Below are 19,727 nucleotides of genomic sequence, written 5' to 3'. Positions count from 1 at the left end.
ATATATATATATATATATGAATCGAATGATGTTATGAACATCATTACTACCTCAATTTTAGTAGGTAAACCTACTGGAAGTAACAAAAATTGATCTAGCTTCAAAGGATTCTTGGATGGCTTGAAAGTTCTTGAAGTAGAATCATGACACGAAAACAAGTTCAAGTAAGATTTCCACTCGAAATAAGATAGTTATAGTTATAGAAATTGAATCAAAGTTTGAATATGAGTATTACCTTGTATTAAAAAAGATATCTTACTGTAAATAAGAAAGATTTCTTGAGCTTAGATGATTACTTGGATTGGATTAGAAAGCTTGGAAGTAATCTTGCAAACTTGATAGTATTCTTGATTTTATGAAACTAGAACTTATAGAATTTATGAAGAACACTTAGAACTTGAAGATAGAACTTGGGAGAGATCAATTAGATGAAGAAAATTGAATAATGAAAGTGTTTGTAGGTGTTTTTGGTCGTTGGTATATGGATTAGATATAAAGGATGTGTAAGTTTGTTTTCATGTAAATAATTCATGAATGATTTATAATATTTTTTGTAATTTTGTGAGATATTTCATGCTAGTTGCCAAATGATGGTTCCCACATGTTTAATGACTCACATGGGCTGCTAAGGAGCTGATGATTGAGTGTATATACCAATAGTATATACATCTTAGGAGCTGTGTATTGTACGAGTACGAATACGGGTGCATACGAGCAGAATTGTTGATGAAAATGAATGAGGATGTAATTGTAAGCATTTTTGTTAAGTAGAAGTACTTTGATATATGTCATGAAGTCTTCCAAATGTGTATTAATACATCTTAATACACTATATGTATATACATTTAACTGAGTCGTTAAGTCATCGTTAGTCGTTATATGTAAGTGTTGTTTCAGAACCTTTTAAGTTAACGATCTTGTTAAATGTAATTGATCCATTGTTATTACACTTAAATGAGATGTTAAATTGTTATGTTAACATGTTAACATGGTGTATTAATATATCTTAATATCATATATATATATATATATATATATATATATATATATATATATATATATATATATATATATATATATATATATATATATATGTGTGTGTGTGTGTGTGTGTGTGTGTGTGCGCAAAATACTATTACAACGATAATCGTTACATATATGTATTGTTTCGAAATCCTTAAGTTAGTAGTCTCATCTTACTCGTGTAGTTCATTGTTAATACGCTTAATGATATATGTAATTATCATTTCATGATGTTAAACATAGTGTATTAATATCTTAATATGATACATATGTATTTAGTAAGACGTTATTATAACGATAATCATTATATTTATCGTTTCGAGTTTTCCTAATTCAATAGTCTCATTCTATGTATATAACTCATTGTTAATATACCTAGTGAGATACTTTCTTATCATATTATCATGTTAACTATATATATATATATATATATATATATATATATATATATATATATATATATATCATATAATTTTTACAAGTTTTAACTTTCGTGAATCGCCGGTCAACTTGGGTGGTCAATTGTCTACATGATACTCATTTCAAATAATCAAGTCTTAACAAGTTTGATTGCTTAACATGTTAAAAACATTTAATCATGCAAATATAGTTTTCATTTAATATATAATCATGGAAAAGTTCGGGTCACTACAGTACCTACCCGTTAAATAAATTTCGTCCCGAAATTTTAAGCTGTAGAAGGTGTTGACGAATCTTCTGGAAATAGGTGCGGGTATTTATTATTCATCTAATATTCACACTCCCAGGTGAACTCGGGTCCTCTACGAATATTCTATCGAACCTTAACAATTGGTATCTTGTTTTGCTTAAGTCTTTTAACCTCACGATCCATTATTTCGACGGGTTCTTCAATGAATTGAAGTTTTTCGTTGATTTGGATTTCGTCTAATGGAATAGTGAGATCTTCTTTAGCAAAACATTTATTCAAATTCGAGACGTGGAAAGTGTTATGTACATCCGTGAGTTGTTGAGGTAACTCAAGTTGGTAAGCTACTGGTCTGACACGATCTATAATCTTGAATGGTCCAATGTACCTTGGATTTGGTTTCCCCCGTTTACCAAATCGAACAACGCCTTTCCAAGGTGAAAAGCATAACCATTTCTCCAATCTCAAATTCTATATTTTTTCTTTTACTGTCCGCGTAGCTCTTTTGTCGACTCTGGGCAATTTTCAATCGTTGTTGAATTTGGATGATTTTCTCGGTAGTTTCTTGTATTATCTCCGGACTCGTAATCTGTCTATCCCCCACTTCACTCCAACAAATCGGAGACCTGCACTTTCCATCATAAAGTGCCTCAAACAGCGCCATTTCAATACTCGAATGGTAACTGTTGTTGTAGGAAAATTCTGCTAACGGTAGGTGTCGATCCCAACTTTTTTCGAAATCGATAACACATGCTCGTAGCATGTCTTCAAGGGTCTGTATCGTCCTTTCACTTTGCCCATCAGTTTGTGGATGATAAGCAGTACTCATGTCTAGACGAGTCCCCAATGCTTGTTGCAGTGTCTGCCAAAACCTTGAAACAAATCTGCCATCCCTATCAGAGATAATAGAGATTGGTATTCCATGTCTGGAGAAAACTTCCTTTAAATATAATCACGCCAACTTCTCCATTTTATCATCTTCTCTCATTGGCAGAAAGTGTGCTGACTTGGTAAGACGATCGACTATTACCCAAATAGTATCATAACCACTTGCAGTCCTTGGCAATTTAGTAATGAAATCTATGGTAATATTTTCCCATTTCCATTCTAGTATTTCAGGTTGTTGAAGTAGACCCGATGGTTTCTGATGTTCAGCTTTGACTTTAGAACACGTCAAACATTCTCCTATGTATTTAGCAATATCGGCTTTCATACCCGGCCACCAAAAGTGTTTCTTGAGATCTTTGTACATCTTCCCCGCTCCGGGATGTATTGAATATCTAGTTTTATGTGCTTCCTTAAGTACCTTTTCTCTCATATCTCCAAACTTTGGTACCCAAATTCTTTCAGCCCTATACCGGGTTTCGTCTTCTCGAATATTAAGATGTTTCTTCGATCCTTTAGGTATTTCATTCTTCAACTTTCCTTCTTTTACAACTCCCTGCTGCGCCTCCTTTATTTGAGTAGTAAGGTTAGTACGAATAATTATATTCATAGCTTTTACCCGCATAGGTTCTCTGTCCTTTCTACTCAAAGCGTCAGCTACCACATTCGCCTTCCCCGGGTGGTAACGAAAATCTCAAAATCGTAATCATTTAACAATTCAATCCATCTACGCTGTCTCATGTTCCGTTGTTTCTGATTAAATATATGCTGGAGACTTTTGTGGTCGGTATATATGATACTTTTGACCCCATATAAGTAGTGTCTCCAAGTCTTTAATGCAAAAACAACCGCGCCTAATTCCAAATCATGTGTCGTATAATTCTGCTCGTGAATCTTCAATTGTCTAGACGCATAAGCAATTACTTTCGTTCGTTGCATTAATACACAACCGGGATATTCCTTTGAGGCATCACAATATATCACAAAATCATCATTCCCTTCAGGCAATGACAATATAGGTGCCGTAGTTAACTTTTTGTTCAACAATTGAAATGCTTTTTCTTGTTCATCCTTCCATTCAAATTTCTTCCCTTTATGCGTTAATGCAGTCAAGGGTTTTGCTATTTTGGAAAAATCTTGGATGAATCTTCTGTAGTAACCAGCTAATCCTAAAAATTGGCGTATATGCTTCGGAGTTTTTAGGGTTTCCCATTTTTCAACGATTTCAATCTTTGCAGGATCCACCTGAATACCTTCTTTGTTCACTATGTGATCGAGAAATTGAACTTCTTCCAACCAAAATGCACACTTTGAAAATTTAGCGTACAGTTTTTTTTTCCTTAACAACTCTAGCACTTTTCTCAAATGTTCTTCGTGCTCTTGATCATTCTTTGAGTAGATAAGTATGTCATCGATGAAGACAATGACAAACTTGTCAAGATATGGCCCACACACTCGGTTCATGAGGTCCATGAACACAGCTGGTGCGTTAGTTAAACCAAACGGCATAACCATAAACTCGTAATGACCGTAACGCGTCCTAAAAGCAGTCTTCGGAATATCATCCTCCTTCACCCGCATTTGATGATATCTGGAACGTAAATCAATCTTCGAATAAACTGACGAACCTTGTAATTGATCAAATAAGTCGTTGATTCTCGGTAGTGGGTAACGGTTCTTGATGGTAAGTTTGTTCAACTCTCAATAGTCGATACACAACCTGAATGTACCATCTTTCTTCTTGACAAACAAAACAGGGGCTCCCTACGGTGACGTGCTTGGTCAAATGAAACCTCGCTCTAAAAGTTCCTATAATTGGCTCTGGAGTTCCTTCATTTATCTGGGTGCAAGTCTATATGGAGCACGGGCTATTGGTGCAGCTCCTGGTACCAAGTCTATTTGAAATTCAACGGATCGGTATGGAGGTAATCCCGGTAATTCTTTTGGAAATACATCGGGAAACTCTTTTACGATGGGAACATCATTGATGTTCTTTTCTTCGGTTTGCACTTTCTCGACATGTGCTAGAATAGCATAGCAATCTTTTCTTATTAGTTTTTACGCCTTCAAATGACTAATAAGATTTAGCTTCGCGTTGCTCTTTTCTCCATACACCATTAAGGGTTTTCCTTTTTCTCGTATGATGTGAATCGCATTTTTGTAACAAACGATCTCTGTTTTCACCTCTTTCAACCAGTCCATGCTGATTATCACATCAAAACTCCCTAACTCTACTGGTATCAAATCAATCTTAAATGTTTCGCTAACCAGTTTAATTTCTCGATTTCGACATATATTATCTGCTGAAATTAATTTACCGTTTGCTAATTCGAGTAAAAATTTATTATCCAAAGGTGTCAATGGACAACTTAATTTGGCACAAAAATATCTACTCATATAGCTCCTATCCGCACCCGAATCAAATAAAACATAAGAAGATTTATTGTCAATGAGAAACGTACCCGTAACAAGCTCCGGGTCTTCCTGCGCTTCTGCCGTATTAATATTGAAAACTCTTCCACAACTTTGCCCATTATTTTTCTCTGGGTTCGGGCAATTACTCCTAATGTGGCCCGGTTTTCCACATCCATAACAAACAAAGGCGGCATTACTTGTTCCGACATTATCTGTTCTTTTATTTCTATTATTCATTGGGCCGTAGACCTCACACTTCCTCGCACCATGGCCAGTTCTTTTACACTTGGTACAAAATTTCATGCAGAACTCATTCGGGTGGTACTCTTCACACCTTTGGCATGGCTTTTTCTGATTATTATTGTTATAGGAATTGTTGTTGTTGCGGTTGTTATTGATGTTGGGATGATTGTTGTGGTGGTTATTGTTGTTAGGATGGTTGTTTTAGTTGTTGTTGGAACGATTTTTGTTGCGTTTGTTGTTGCGATAATTGGTGCGATTGAAGTTGTGATTGTTGTGTTGATTGTTAAAATTGTGACCCTTGTCACTGGTTTCTTCCCACTTTCTTTTGATTTGTTTCGTGTTGGCTTCTTCGGCCGTCTGCTCTTTAACTCTTTCCTCAATCTGATTTATGAGTTTATGAGCCATTCGACTCGCCTTTTGTATTGAAGCGGGCTCGTGTGAACTTATATCTTCTTGGATCCTTTCTGGTAACCCTTTTACAAATGCGTCAATTTTCTCCTCTTCATCTTCGAACGCTCTCGGGTACAATAAGCACAACTCCGTGAATCGTCGTTCGTATGTGGTAATATCGAATCCTTGTGTTCACAATCCCTTAAGCTCTACTTTTAGCTTGTTGACCTCGCTTCTGGGACGATACTGCTCAGTCATCAGATGTTTGAATGCTGACCACGGTAGTGCGTACGCAGCATCTTGTCCCACTTGTTCTAGATAGGTATTCCACCATGTTAACGCAGTACCTATGAAGGTATGCGTAGCGTACTTTACTTTGTCTTCTTCAGTACACTTACTTATGGCAAACACCGATTCAACCTTTTCGGTCCACCGTTTCAATCCGATTGGACCCTCGGTTCCATCGAATTCCAGAGGTTTACAGGTAATGAATTCTTTGTAGGAGCATCCTACACTATTTCTTGTGGCGTTATTTGCATTGCTAGATTCCGAATTATTGTTGTTGTTTAGCAATGCAGCCTGTACTGCGGCTATGTTTGCTGCAAGGAAAACACGGAAGTCTTCCTCGCTCATGTTCAAATTCTAACGAGTCGTCGGTGCCATTTTGTAACACCGGCCATTTTTTTTATACACAACTGAAGACTTTATTAATAAACATAGTATAGGTCACGTCATTACATTAATCCATGTAATTAAGTTTAAGTTTACATTACGGTGTTACGTTATCACAAAACATTATTTATACAAAAGTCCACATCAGAGTTGGGTTGTCAAACATGTCTTCTGCAACAAACACCCATCCCGACTAGCAGTACCTAAACCTGCAAGGGGAGAATATGTGGGGGATTAGCGCACCGCTAAGTGAATGGAATCTATCTAACAGATATAGCTTAAGCCACACACAAGCTATATACTAACAACAACACTTGCTAACTACCAACTAGCATACAATAAGACAATACGAGGATCGGCGGGGAGAACACTACTCCCAGCTGATCGGGCCTGAGTCTACCGATAGTCCCCGCTACTCAATTCACAGTATAGTTATCCAGATGCAGGGGATGCATCGTTCATACTATACTCCAAAATCAGTAGCCTATGGACCCAACCTCCCCTAGGCACGGTTGACCTCATACGGACTCTAACCTCTCTTAGGCACGGTTTCGAATGCCCAGTCTCCCTAGGCCCGACTGGTGCCATTCACACAGTGTACACATAATTCACATACAACATCAGGCAAACAATATTATTCTATCATGGCAATTCCTACACTATGCATGGTAAAAGAGTCAACCACATTAGCATGATATGCTACTTCAACTCTATCCGGAGATAGACCCACTCACCAAATACCAGCAACTAGCTTAGATAATCTATCACTGAGCGGCTTCCTTATCCTTATCACAACTAGCCCGGGTTTCAGTCTGTTACAAATCCACCCCCTTAAGGAGATTCCATCCTCGGAATCTGGTCTTGGTCAAACAAATGAGGGTAGCAGTTTCTCATCAACTCTTCCGTTTCCCACATAAGATTAGAACCCAAACTGTGTTTCCACTCGATCAACACTATCGGTATCTCTTTATTTCTCAGCTTAGACACCTTTTGGTCAACTACACGGACCGGCTCTTCCACCAATTTCTTATTCAAGTCGACCCTTAAATCTTCTAAAGGAAGAAGTTGCGTTTCATCGTCGACTTTACACTTACGAAGATAACATACGTTAAATGTATTATGAATACCGGCTAATTCTGGCAGAAGGTCTAACACCACAGTCTAATCATTCAACACTTCACTGATCGGAAATGGACCAATAAATCTCGGTGCTAACTTACCACGTTTACCGAATCTGATAACCCCTTTCCACGGCGAAACTTTCAGATACACTCGTTCACCCACACTAAAGGTTATCGGACGTCTACGTGGATCAGCATACATTTTCTGCCTACTCTAGCGGCTTTCAACTTTTCTCGCACAATTGCAACTTTTTCGGCTGTCATTTGAACAATTTCGAGACCTGCAAACTGTTTCTCCCCGGCTTCTAAGCAACAAGTCGGAGTTCTGCAACGACGACCGTACAACATTTCATAGGGCGGCATCCCTATACTCGAATGATATGAATTATTATACGCGAATTCGACCAACGGTAAACGTGTATCCCACGAACCACTGTATTCTAACACACAAGCCCTTAACATATCCTCCAAAGTCTGTATCGTTCTTTCACTCTGACCGTCTGTCTGAGGATGATAAGTTGTACTTAAATTCACACGTATACCCAGATTCTGTTGAAGACTATTCCAAAAGTTTGACACAAATCTGGAATCTCTGTCTGAAATGATCGATAACGGCACACCATGTCGACTAACTATTTCTTTCACATACAAATCGACTAACTCACTTAACGAAGCTGTCTCACGAGTAGCAAGAAAATGAGCACTTTTAGTTAGACGATCTACTATTACCCAAATCATATCATGTCTTTTCCGAGTTCGAGGTAATTTGGTCACAAAATCCATCGTTATATGTTCCCATTTCCACTCTGGAATCTGTAAATGACATAACGAACCATAAGGTTTCTGATGTTCTGCCTTCACTTGAGCACATATATGATACTTTTTGACATAACGGGCGATATCTGTTTTCATTGTTGGCCACCAATAGACTGTTTTCATGTCATGATACATCTTATTACTACCCGGATATACTGTTAATCTGGATTTGTGAGCTTCTGTAATGATTAAATCTCTCAAATCTCCAAGCTTAGGCACCCAAATACGATTGTTTAAGGTCTTTAGTCCACGGGAGTCATCAATTAAGTCCATTTTTCGTTTGGTCATTTGTTCAGATTTAATATGTTCGTCCTCCAAAGAACAGGCCTGAACGGTTCTTAAGCTGTTAATCAAATCGGAAGTTATATTCAAATGAAGGAATTTCACATTTTCACTTGACTTTTTACGACTTAGCGCATCTGCAACCACATTTGCCTTACCCGAATGGTATTTAATTTCACAATCATAATCTTTGATCAACTATTGCCACTGTCTCTGTCGCATATTCAATTCTTTCTGTGAGAAGATATACTGTAAACTCTTGTGATCTGTACAAATAACACAATGGGTTTCATACAAATAGTGTCCCCACAGTTTCAAGGCAAAAACTACTGCAGCCATTTCAAGATCATGCACTGGATAATTTTTCTCATGAACTTTCAACTGTCGCGAGGCGTAGGCGATTACTTTATCTCGTTGCATTAATACACAACCCAATCCAACATATGACGCATCACAGTATACCACAAAGTCGTATGAACCTTCTGGTAAAGCTAATACTGGTGCCTGACACATTAGCTGTTTCAAAATCTGAAAAGCCTTTTCCTGTTCATCAGTCCATCGAAAGGCTACATATTTACGAGTCAACTTAGTCAACGGACCTGCTATTTTAGAAAATCTTTGATAAACCTGCGATAATAACCAGCCAATCTCAGAAAACTCTTAATATCAGTCGGAGTCTTCGGAGAATTCCAATTCATTACCGCTTCTATCTTTATCGGATCAACCTTTATACCTTCGGCACAAATCACATGACCTAAAAACTGCACTTCACGTAACCAAAATTCACATTTTGAAAATTTTGCAAATAGCTACTCACGTTTCAACAAATTCAAAACCTGTCTCAGGTGTTCAACATGTTCACTCTCTGTCTTTGAATACACTAGTATATCGTCTATAAACACAATCACAAACTTATCTAAGAACGGACGACACACTCTATTCATTAAATCCATGAAGACTGCTGGCACATTCGTCAACCCAAACGGCATGATAAGAAATTCATAATGACCATACCTTGTTCTGAACGCTGTTTTCGGTATATCCGATTCAGCAACACGAACCTGATGATACCCGGATCGTAAGTCTATCTTAGAAAATAATGAAGCACCCTGTAACTGATCGAACAAATCGTCTATTCGAGGTAGCGGATACTTATTCTTCACTGTTCTTTTGTTCAATTCATGATAATCAATACACATACGCATTGACCCATCTTTCTTTTTAACAAACAATACCGGAGCACCCCACGGTGAAGAACTCGGCCGGATAAACCCACGATCTAATAACTCTTGAATCTGTGACATCATTTCACGGATTTCAGACGGCACTAATCGGTAATGAGCTTTTACAACAGGAGTTGTTCCAGGAACCAACTCAATCTTATATTCGACTTCCCTTACCGGCGGCAGACCTGGTAACTCATCTGGGAACACTTCGGGAAATTCTGATACTACCGGAATATCGGCCACTGTTTTCTTTTCTTTCTTCACATCAATCACATATGCAAGAAATGATTCACAAGCCTTTGCCATCGACTTCTTCGCTTTCATCATGGTTATCAACGGAAAATTATACCTGCCCCGCTCCCCTCGGGCCACAACACGGGTTCCATCGGTCGAATGAAAGGTAATCATTTTCCTATCACACTTAATATTAGCTCTAAGCGAGCTCAACTAATCCATTCCTAATACTACATCAAAGCTAGGAATAGGTAACACTAAACAAGTCACCAGGAAAGACTTTCCTTCGATCTCTATACAAACCCCAGACACATATGTTGTGACGGGTGTGATCTTACCATCGGCTACTTCTACACTAACCGGCTTGGGTAACACAGTAACTGGTAATTTCAACTTAGCATTGAAATCTAGGGACATAAAACATCTATTGGCACCACAATTAAACAATACACGAACATGTATTGAGTTGATTAGAAACATACCGGTGATCACTTCATCGGTTGCCACAACATTCTCCACCGACATCTGAAAAGCTCTAGCCTCTGCTGTCGGAGGGTTCTTCCTTTTCTGCCCACTCGAGGCAGTTGACCCTACGGCTGATGCCGAACACGCCCCTGACCCTGCCCCAGAACTACCACTCTTCCACGGACAACTAACTGCACAATGCCCTGGTTTGTGACAACTCCAACATACACTATTCGGATACGGACATGCTGAAGACTCATGCCCAACAACACCACACTTTAAACATCTTCTTGTAGCCTCAGAACACTGACCACTATGAGAAGATCGACACGTGTGACACCAATTCCCTTTACCTGATCCAGACCCAGACTCTGACCACTTTTAACCTTCGATTTAAACCCACTAGACTTCTTGGATTTAGATCCTGATTGACCAGATACTTGTCCACCTTGTTGTAGCACATTACCAAACATTCTATTTCTGGCTGCCTGAACATCACTTTCTACCATCTTAGCCATCACAACAGCTTGAGACAACGATGTAGTTGTTCTAACAAAAGTTCAATATTCTGGTAAAATGATATTAACAAAATGTTAGATACGAGACGCTTCGTCTGGCACCCATTGTTGTACAAACCTCAGTCTATCCATATACTTCTCTACCACTTCATCGATCGTCATTTGAGGTGTCATCTTCATTTCAAGAAACTCAGTCTTGATTCGGTTCATATCAAACGGATTACAATACTGTTCACACACCTTCCCATGAAATTGCTCCCACGTGATCATACTCACTTACTCTTTTGGTATACTGGAAATCAAAGAATCCCACCAAATTATAGCCCTACCTTTCAACATTCGACTAGCATACATTACTTTCAGCTCAGGTTCATACTGACACGCTTCAAATACCCTTTCAATTTCTTGCAACCAATTGAGAGTTACAGTCGGATCAGTACTTCCAGAAAACTTTGAGGGTTTGTAATCACAGAAGTTCTTATAAGTACATCTTTTGGGTGGTTGCATGTAAGGTTGTTGAAACATTTGCATTTGGTATAGGTTCATCATCATGGGATTTTGGTAAGTAAAAGTGTTTTGCGGTGGCATATAGTATTGGTTAGGTATTTGATTCTGAAACTGGTTCTGGTGCACATTAGGTATCGTTTGGGATTGCGCGGTTGGGAATCCAGGTGGTGTATCATCATTTCCAGAATGCCTTTCCAATTCAAGCTCATTAATTTTGTCTTCAGCCTCTTTTAGCTTGCTTTCTAATTGAAGGATGTAACTATTCTGATCATCATCAGACTCAACACCCTATTCTGGTGCTCTGAATGTTCCAGGGTTGGATGGGCCAGTTGCGTTTCTATCAGCCATACCTGTGCTACAAAAACAGCTCACACAAAAGCTTAGTGGATATCAGTTAGTTCAATCACAACTAACGCACATATATCCTATATTCACTTAGCCCCCACTCCCACAGACATGTTTAACTTGCCACAGGGTTTGGGAACAAAATACGCGCACGTATTTGCTGCCAAACCTTGCTCTGATACCAACTTGTAACTCCAGCCATTTTTTTTTTATACACAGCGGAAGACTTTATTAATAAACACAGTATAGGTCACGTCATTACATTAATCCATGTAATTAAGTTTAAGTTTACACCACGGTGTTACGTTATCACAAAACATTATTTATACAAAAGTCCACATCAGAATTGGGTTGTCAAACATGTCTTCTGCAACAACACCCATCCCGACTAGCAGTACCTAAACCTGCAAGGGGAGAATATGTGGGGGATTAGCGCACTGTAGTGACCCGAACTTTTCCATGTTTATATATATTAAATGAAATTGTTATTTATATGATTAAGTGTTTTCAACATGTTAAGCAATCAAACTTGGTAAGACTTGATTAATTGAAATAAGTTTCATATAGACAACTGACCACCCATGTTGACCGGTGATTCACGAACGTTAAAACTTGTAAAAATTATATGATGACATATATATGATTATATATATAGTTAGAATAATATTATGATAAGTAAGTATCTCATTAGGTAATTTAACAATGAGTTATATACATAAAATTGTGTTTATTGAATTAAGAAACTCGAAACGATATATATAACGATTATCGTTATAACAACGTCTTACTAATTACATATGAATCATATTAACATATTGTTACACTATGTTTAATCATGATAAATGATAAGTAAACATGTCATTATGTATATTAACAATGAACTACATATGTAAAAACAAGACTACTAACTTAAGGATTTCGAAACGAGACATATGTGTAACGATTAACGTTGTAACGACATTTAAATGTATATATATCATATTAAGATATATTAATAAATCATAATATCATGATAATATAATAATTTAACATCTCATTGGATATAATAAACATTGGGTTAACAACATTTAACAAGATTGTTAACTTAAAGGTTTCAAATCAACATTTACATGTAACAACTAACGATGACTTAACGACTCAGTTAAAATGTATTTACATGTAGTGTTTTAATATGTATTCATACACTTTTGAAAGACTTCAAGACACTTATCAAAATACTTCTACTTAACAAAAATGCTTACAATTACATCATCGTTCAGTTTCATCAACAATTCTACCTGTATGCACCCGTATTCGTACTCAAACAATACACAGCTTTTAGATGTATGTAATATTAGTATATACACTCCAATGATCAGCTCTTAGCAGCCCATGTGAGTCACCTAACACATGTGGGAACCATCATTTGGCAACTAGCATGAAATATCTCATAAAATTACAAAAATATTAGTAATCATTCATGACTTATTTACATGTAAACAAAATTACACATCCTTTATATCTAATCCATATACCAACGACCAAAAACACCTACAAATACTTTCATTCTTCAATTTTCTTCATCTAATTGATCTCTCTCAAGTTCTATCTTCAAGTTCTAAGTGTTCTTCATAAATTCTATAAGTTCTAGTTTTATAAAATCAAGAATACTTCCAAGTTTGCTAGCTTACTTCCAATCTTGTAAAGTGATCATCCAACCTCAAGAAATCTTTCTTATTTACAGTAAGATATCTTTCTAATATAAGGTAATACTCATATTCAAACTTTGATTCAATTTCTATAACAATAACAATCTTATTTCGAGTGAAAATCTTACTTGAACTTGTTTTTGAGTCATGATTCTGCTTCAAGAACTTTCAAGCCATCCAAGAATCCTTTGAAGCTAGATCTATTTTTCTCATTTCCAGTAGGTTTATCCACAAAACCTGAGGTAGTAATGATGTTCATAACATCATTTGATTCATATATATAAAACTACCTTATTCGAAGGTTTAAACTTGAAATCACTAGAACATAGTTTAGTTAATTCTAAACTTGTTCGCAAACAAAAGTTAATCCTTCTAACTTGAATTTTAAAATAAACTAAACACATATTCTATATCTATATGATATGCTAACTTAATGATTTAAAACCTGGAAACACGAAAAACACCGCAAAACCGGATATACGCCGTCGTAGTAACACCGCGGGCTGTTTTGGGTTAGTTAATTAAAAACTATGATAAACTTTGATTTAAAAGTTTTTCTTCTGGAAAAATGATTTTTCTTAAGAACATGAAACTATATCCAAAAATCATGGTTAAACTCAAAGTGAAAGTATGTTTTTCAAAATGGTCATCAAGACGTCGTTCTTTCGACTGAAATGACTACCTCTTACAAAAATGACTTGTAACTTATATTTCTGACTATATACCTATATTTTTTATGTTTAGATTCATAAAATAGAGTTCAATATGAAACCATAGCAATTTGATTCACTCAAAACGGATTTAAAACGAAGAAGTTATGGGTAAAATAAGATTGGATATTTTTTTATTGTTGTAGCTACGGGAAATATTGTAACAATTCTATACAAATCATATCCTAGCTAACTTATATTGTATTATGCATGTATTCTAATATATTATGTAATCTTGGGATACCATAGACACGTATGCAAATGTTTTGACATATCATATCGACCCATGTATATATATTATTTGGAACAACCATAGACACTCTATATGCAGTAATGTTGGAGTTAGCTATACAGGATTGAGGTTGATTCCAAAAATGTATATACTTTGAGTTGTGATCTAGCCTGAGACGTGTATACACTGGGTCGTGGATTGATTCAATATAATATATATCAATTTATTTCTGTACATCTAATTGTGGACAACTAGTTGTAGGTTACTAACGAGGACAGCTGACTTAATAAACTTAAAACATTAAAACGTATTAAAAATGTTATAAATATATTTTGAACATACCTTGATATATATGTACATATTTTTTATAAGTTCGTGAATCGACCAGTGGCTAAGTCTTACTTCCCGACGAAGTAAAAATATGTGAAAGTGAGTTATAGTCCCACTTTTAAAATCTAATATTTTGGGATGAGAATACATGCAGTTTTATAAATGTTTTACGAAATAGACACAAGTAATTGAAACTACATTATATGGGTGAATGATCGAAGCCGAATATGCCCCTTTTGCTTGGTAACCTAAGAATTAGTAAACCGATCTATTAATTGACGTGAATCCTAAAGATAGATCTATTGGGCCTAATGAACCCCATCCAAAGTACCAGATGCTTTAGTACTTCGAATTCGTTTTTATCGTGTCTGAAGGATTTCCTGGAATGATAGGGGATATTCTTATATGCATTTTGTTAATGTCGGTTACCAGGTGTTCACCATATGAATGAATTTTATCTCTATGTATGGGATGTATATTGAAATATGAAATCTTGTGGTCTATTATTATGATTTGATAATATATAGGTTAAACCTATAACTCACCAACATTTTTGTTGACGTTTTAAGCATGTTTATTCTCAGGTGATTATTAAGAGCTTCCGCTGTTGCATACTAAAATAAGGACAAGATTTGGAGTCCATGCTTGTATGATATTATATAAAAACTGCATTCAAGAAACTTATTTTTGATGTAATATATTCTTATTGTAAACCATTATGTAATGGTCGTGTGTAAATAGTATATTTTAGATTATCATTATTTGATAATCTACGTAATGCTTTTTAAACTTTTATCGATTCAATAAAGGTTATGGTTGTTTTAAAAATGAATGCAGTCTTTGAAAAACTTCTCATATAGAGGTCAAAACCTTGCGACGAAATCAATTAATATGGAACGTTTATAATCAATATGAACGGGACATTTCAGTTGGTATCAGAGCGTTGGTCTTAGAGAACCAGAAAATTGCATTAGTGTGTCTTACCGAGTTTGTTAGGATGCATTAGTGAGTCTGGACTTCGACCGTGTTTTTCTTCAAAAATGATTGCTTAACATTTTTTTTTGTTGGAAATTATATATTATTAACATGTAATTATTATGTGATATATTAATCTCTTAACGTGTTTGATATTGTGTGATAGATGTCTACCTCTAGTACAAATCTCATTGATTCACCTAATAATAATGAAGAGTCGAATATATTTTGGGAAGATTCACAAATTCCCGAAGAGGAACCGGAAGAGGAGGAACCGGAAGAAGAGGAACCAGAAGAGGAGGAATCGGAAGAGGAGGAACCAGAAGAAGAAGAGGTTCCGGAGGAAGAAATATTGACACCTATAGTAAATCGATTAAATAAAAGAAAATCCTCAACCAACGGACCAAAGTTAATAATGGTCAATGGTGTTTCCGCCGAGGAAGCAAAATATTGGGAAGATTACCAATTTTCCGATGAATCGGATCCCGATGAGGATTCCGATGATGTTATAGAAATTACCTCGACCCAATTTAATAAAGCGAAAGAAAATAATAAGGGTAAAGGTATAAAAATAGAGAAACCCGATTCCAACCCCGATGAACTTTATATGTATCGACAACATCCGTATTTCCTAAAATGTAACAATGACCCGGGAACCTCTAAACCACCGGGTTTTTCTAAACCATTATGGAAAACGACGGCTCGTATTAGAGGAACACCATATATTCCTAGAAAATTAGGAAAATGAACCAAGTCGAAGAAGAAGAAACCAGTGATTCAGATTAGAGGGTTATAATCATGTTGTATATTATATGTATTGTAGTGTGCTTATACTTTTATGTTCTATGTAAAAATTGCTTGTATTGTTTGTTAATTATCTTTTATGAATCTAATCCTTGTCTATTTTACAGTATAAAAACAAAATGGACGTTAAGGGTAGACAACCGAATATTTTAGAAGACCTACCAGAGGATATGATTGAGGAAATCTTGTCTAGAGTCGGTCAGAATTCATCAGCACATTTAGTTATGGCGAAATTAACTTGTCAAACATTTGAAAGACTTTCCAGAAATGCCTTAGTTTATAAAAGGCTTTCCTTTGATAGGTGGGGTATATCACATTGGGGAGACCGTAAGTTACCCCGTGTTTTCTTTAAAGCATTAAATGCGGAGAACCCAAATGCAATTTTACGCTACGGGTTAAGAACCTATTTTGACTCAACATATCCCAACATAAGATTTCGTGAATTAGAAAGAGCTTCTAACATGCAACATAAAGAAGCATGTTATGCTTACGGGTTAGTGATGTTCGCTTCTTACCAAAGTGAGAAAAAGAACATCGGATTGCAACTTTTAAATAAAACCTTCCCACAAGTGACGGATTCAGTAGTTGGGGTGAGAAACAAGGTTTTTAGATTATTACGGGGCTGTTGGACATTACGAAACCCTCGTCCTTTTGACGACATTACAACATGCTGCCTAGCCAATGGTCATAACGGTTATTTTTCACAAGACCAAGGATGGGAAGTCGTCTTAGTAAAACCAGAATGCATGACTTGTTTCTGGACTTATGAATTACGTGTCTTTATTTTCTTTGATGAACAACTTGCGTATTAACTAGATTCATCTTCAAAACTGTCATGTATCATAGTGTACTATATTTCATGTTATATGTAATATAGTGAAGTTGTAAGTTTGAAGAATATTTGTATGTGATATATTATTATAATCAGTTTTTCATATGGAATTGTAGTAGTTGAATTGTATATTAGCTACTAAGTATGAACTTAACGGGTAGGTAGTACCCGAATTTAAACTTATAAAACGCTAATATGAAGAAAAAGCTTTTAAAAATGAGTTCATATTATGCTACGAATTACTATTGACAACTCTTAATATTCGGTATGATTAACTCGATTCAGTTGGCTATTTTGAAGGAAATGGCACCGACTACTCGACACACCATGAATATGAGCGAAGAGGAATTTCGTACCTTTCTTGCTGCAAACATAGCCACAGTACAGCCTGCGCTACATACCAACAATAACTCTGAATCTAGCAATGCAGCTAACGGCGCAAGAAATCGTGTAGGATGCTCCTACAAAGAATTCACTGCCTGCAAACCTTTGGAATTTGATGGAACCGAAGGACCAATTGGATTGAAACGGTAGACTGAGAAAATCGAATCGGTGTTTGCCATAAGTAAGTGTACTGAAGAGGACAAAGTTAAGTACGCTACGCATACCTTCACAGGTACTACGTTAACGTGGTGGAACACCTATCTTGAACAGGTAGGACAAAATGCTGCTTACACACTACCGTGGTCGGCATTCAAGCAATTGATGAACGAGCAGTACCGTCCTAGATACGAAGTCAATAAACTCAAGGCAGAACTTAGATAGTTACGAACACAAGGGTTCGACGTTACCACATATGAACGACGATTTACAGAGTTGTGCCTATTGTGTCCGGGAGCATTCGAAGATGAAGAAGAGAAGATCGACGCGTTTGTAAAAGGGTTACCAGTAAGGATTCAAGAAGATGTGAGTTCACACGAGCCCGCTTCTATACAGAAGGCAAGTCGAATGGCTCATAAACTCATAAATCAGATTGAGGGAAGAATTAAAGAGCAGGCGGTCGAAGAAGCCAACACGAAACAACTCAAGAGGAAGTGGGAGGAAAACGGTGACAAGAGTCACCAGTACAACAACAACAACAATTACAACCACAATCGCAACAACTATCCCAACAACCGCAACAACAATCGTAACAATAACCGCAATCCTAACAATAAATGCAACAAACATCCCAACAACAACAACAACTACAACAACCGTTTAAACAACAATAACAATCCCAATAACAACCTCAATAACAACAACGGCAACAAAAACCAAAAACAGTCATGTCATAGGTGTGAAGAAAATCATCAGGGGTTTTGCACGACATTTTACAACAGGTGTAAAAGAAATGGTCATAGCGTGACAAAGTGTGAGATCTACGGACCAAAGTTTAACAGAACTAAAGGAACAACTAATGTCGGAACAAGTAATGCCGAAACGAATAGTGTCGGAGCAAGTAATACAAACGCTGTTTGTTATAAATGTGGAAAACCGGGCCACATTATTAGAAATTGCCCGAATCAGGGGAATACTAATGGGCAGGGCCGTGGAAGAGTTTTCAAAATTAATGCGGCAGAAGCACAGGAAGACCCGGAGCTTGTTACGGGTACGTTTCTTACTAACGATAAATCTGCTTATGTTTTATTTGATTCTGGTGCGGATAGAAGCTATATAAGTAGAGAATTTTGTGCTAAATTAAGTTTCCCATTGACACTTTTGGATAGTAAATTTTTACTCGAATTATCAAACGGTAAATTAATTTCAGCAGATAATATATGTCGGGAGAGAGAAATTAAACTGGGGGAAGAAACGTTTAAAATTGATTTAATACCAGTCGAGTTAGGGAGTTTTGATGTAATAATTGGCATGGACTGGTTGAAAAAGGTGAGTGCAGAGGTCGTTTGTTACAAAAATGCGAATCGCATTATGCGTGAAAAAGAAAAACCTTTAATGGTGTACGGAGAAAAGAACAACGCGAAAATAAATCTTATTAGTAGTTTGAAGGCACAAAAACTAATAAGAAAAGGTTGTTACGTCATTCTAGCACACATCGAGGAATTTAAACCTGAAGAAAAGAACATCAGTGATGTTCCCGTCGCAAAAAAATTTCCCGATGTATTTCCGAAAGAATTACCGGGATTACCCCCACATCGATCCATTGAATTTCAAATAGACCTTGTACCAGGAGCTGCACCAATAGCACGTGCTCCATACAGACTCGCACCCAGCGAAATGAAAGAATTACAAAGTCAGTTACATGAACTTTTAGAGCGTGGTTTCATTCGACCAAGCACATCACAATGGGGAGCTCCTATTTTGTTTGTCAAGAAGAAAGATGGTACATTCAGGTTGTGTATCGACT

Source organism: Rutidosis leptorrhynchoides, chromosome 1 (genome assembly GCF_046630445.1).
Source record: "Rutidosis leptorrhynchoides isolate AG116_Rl617_1_P2 chromosome 1, CSIRO_AGI_Rlap_v1, whole genome shotgun sequence".
NCBI lineage: Eukaryota > Viridiplantae > Streptophyta > Magnoliopsida > Asterales > Asteraceae > Rutidosis > Rutidosis leptorrhynchoides.
This window is presented reverse-complemented; position numbering follows the sequence as displayed.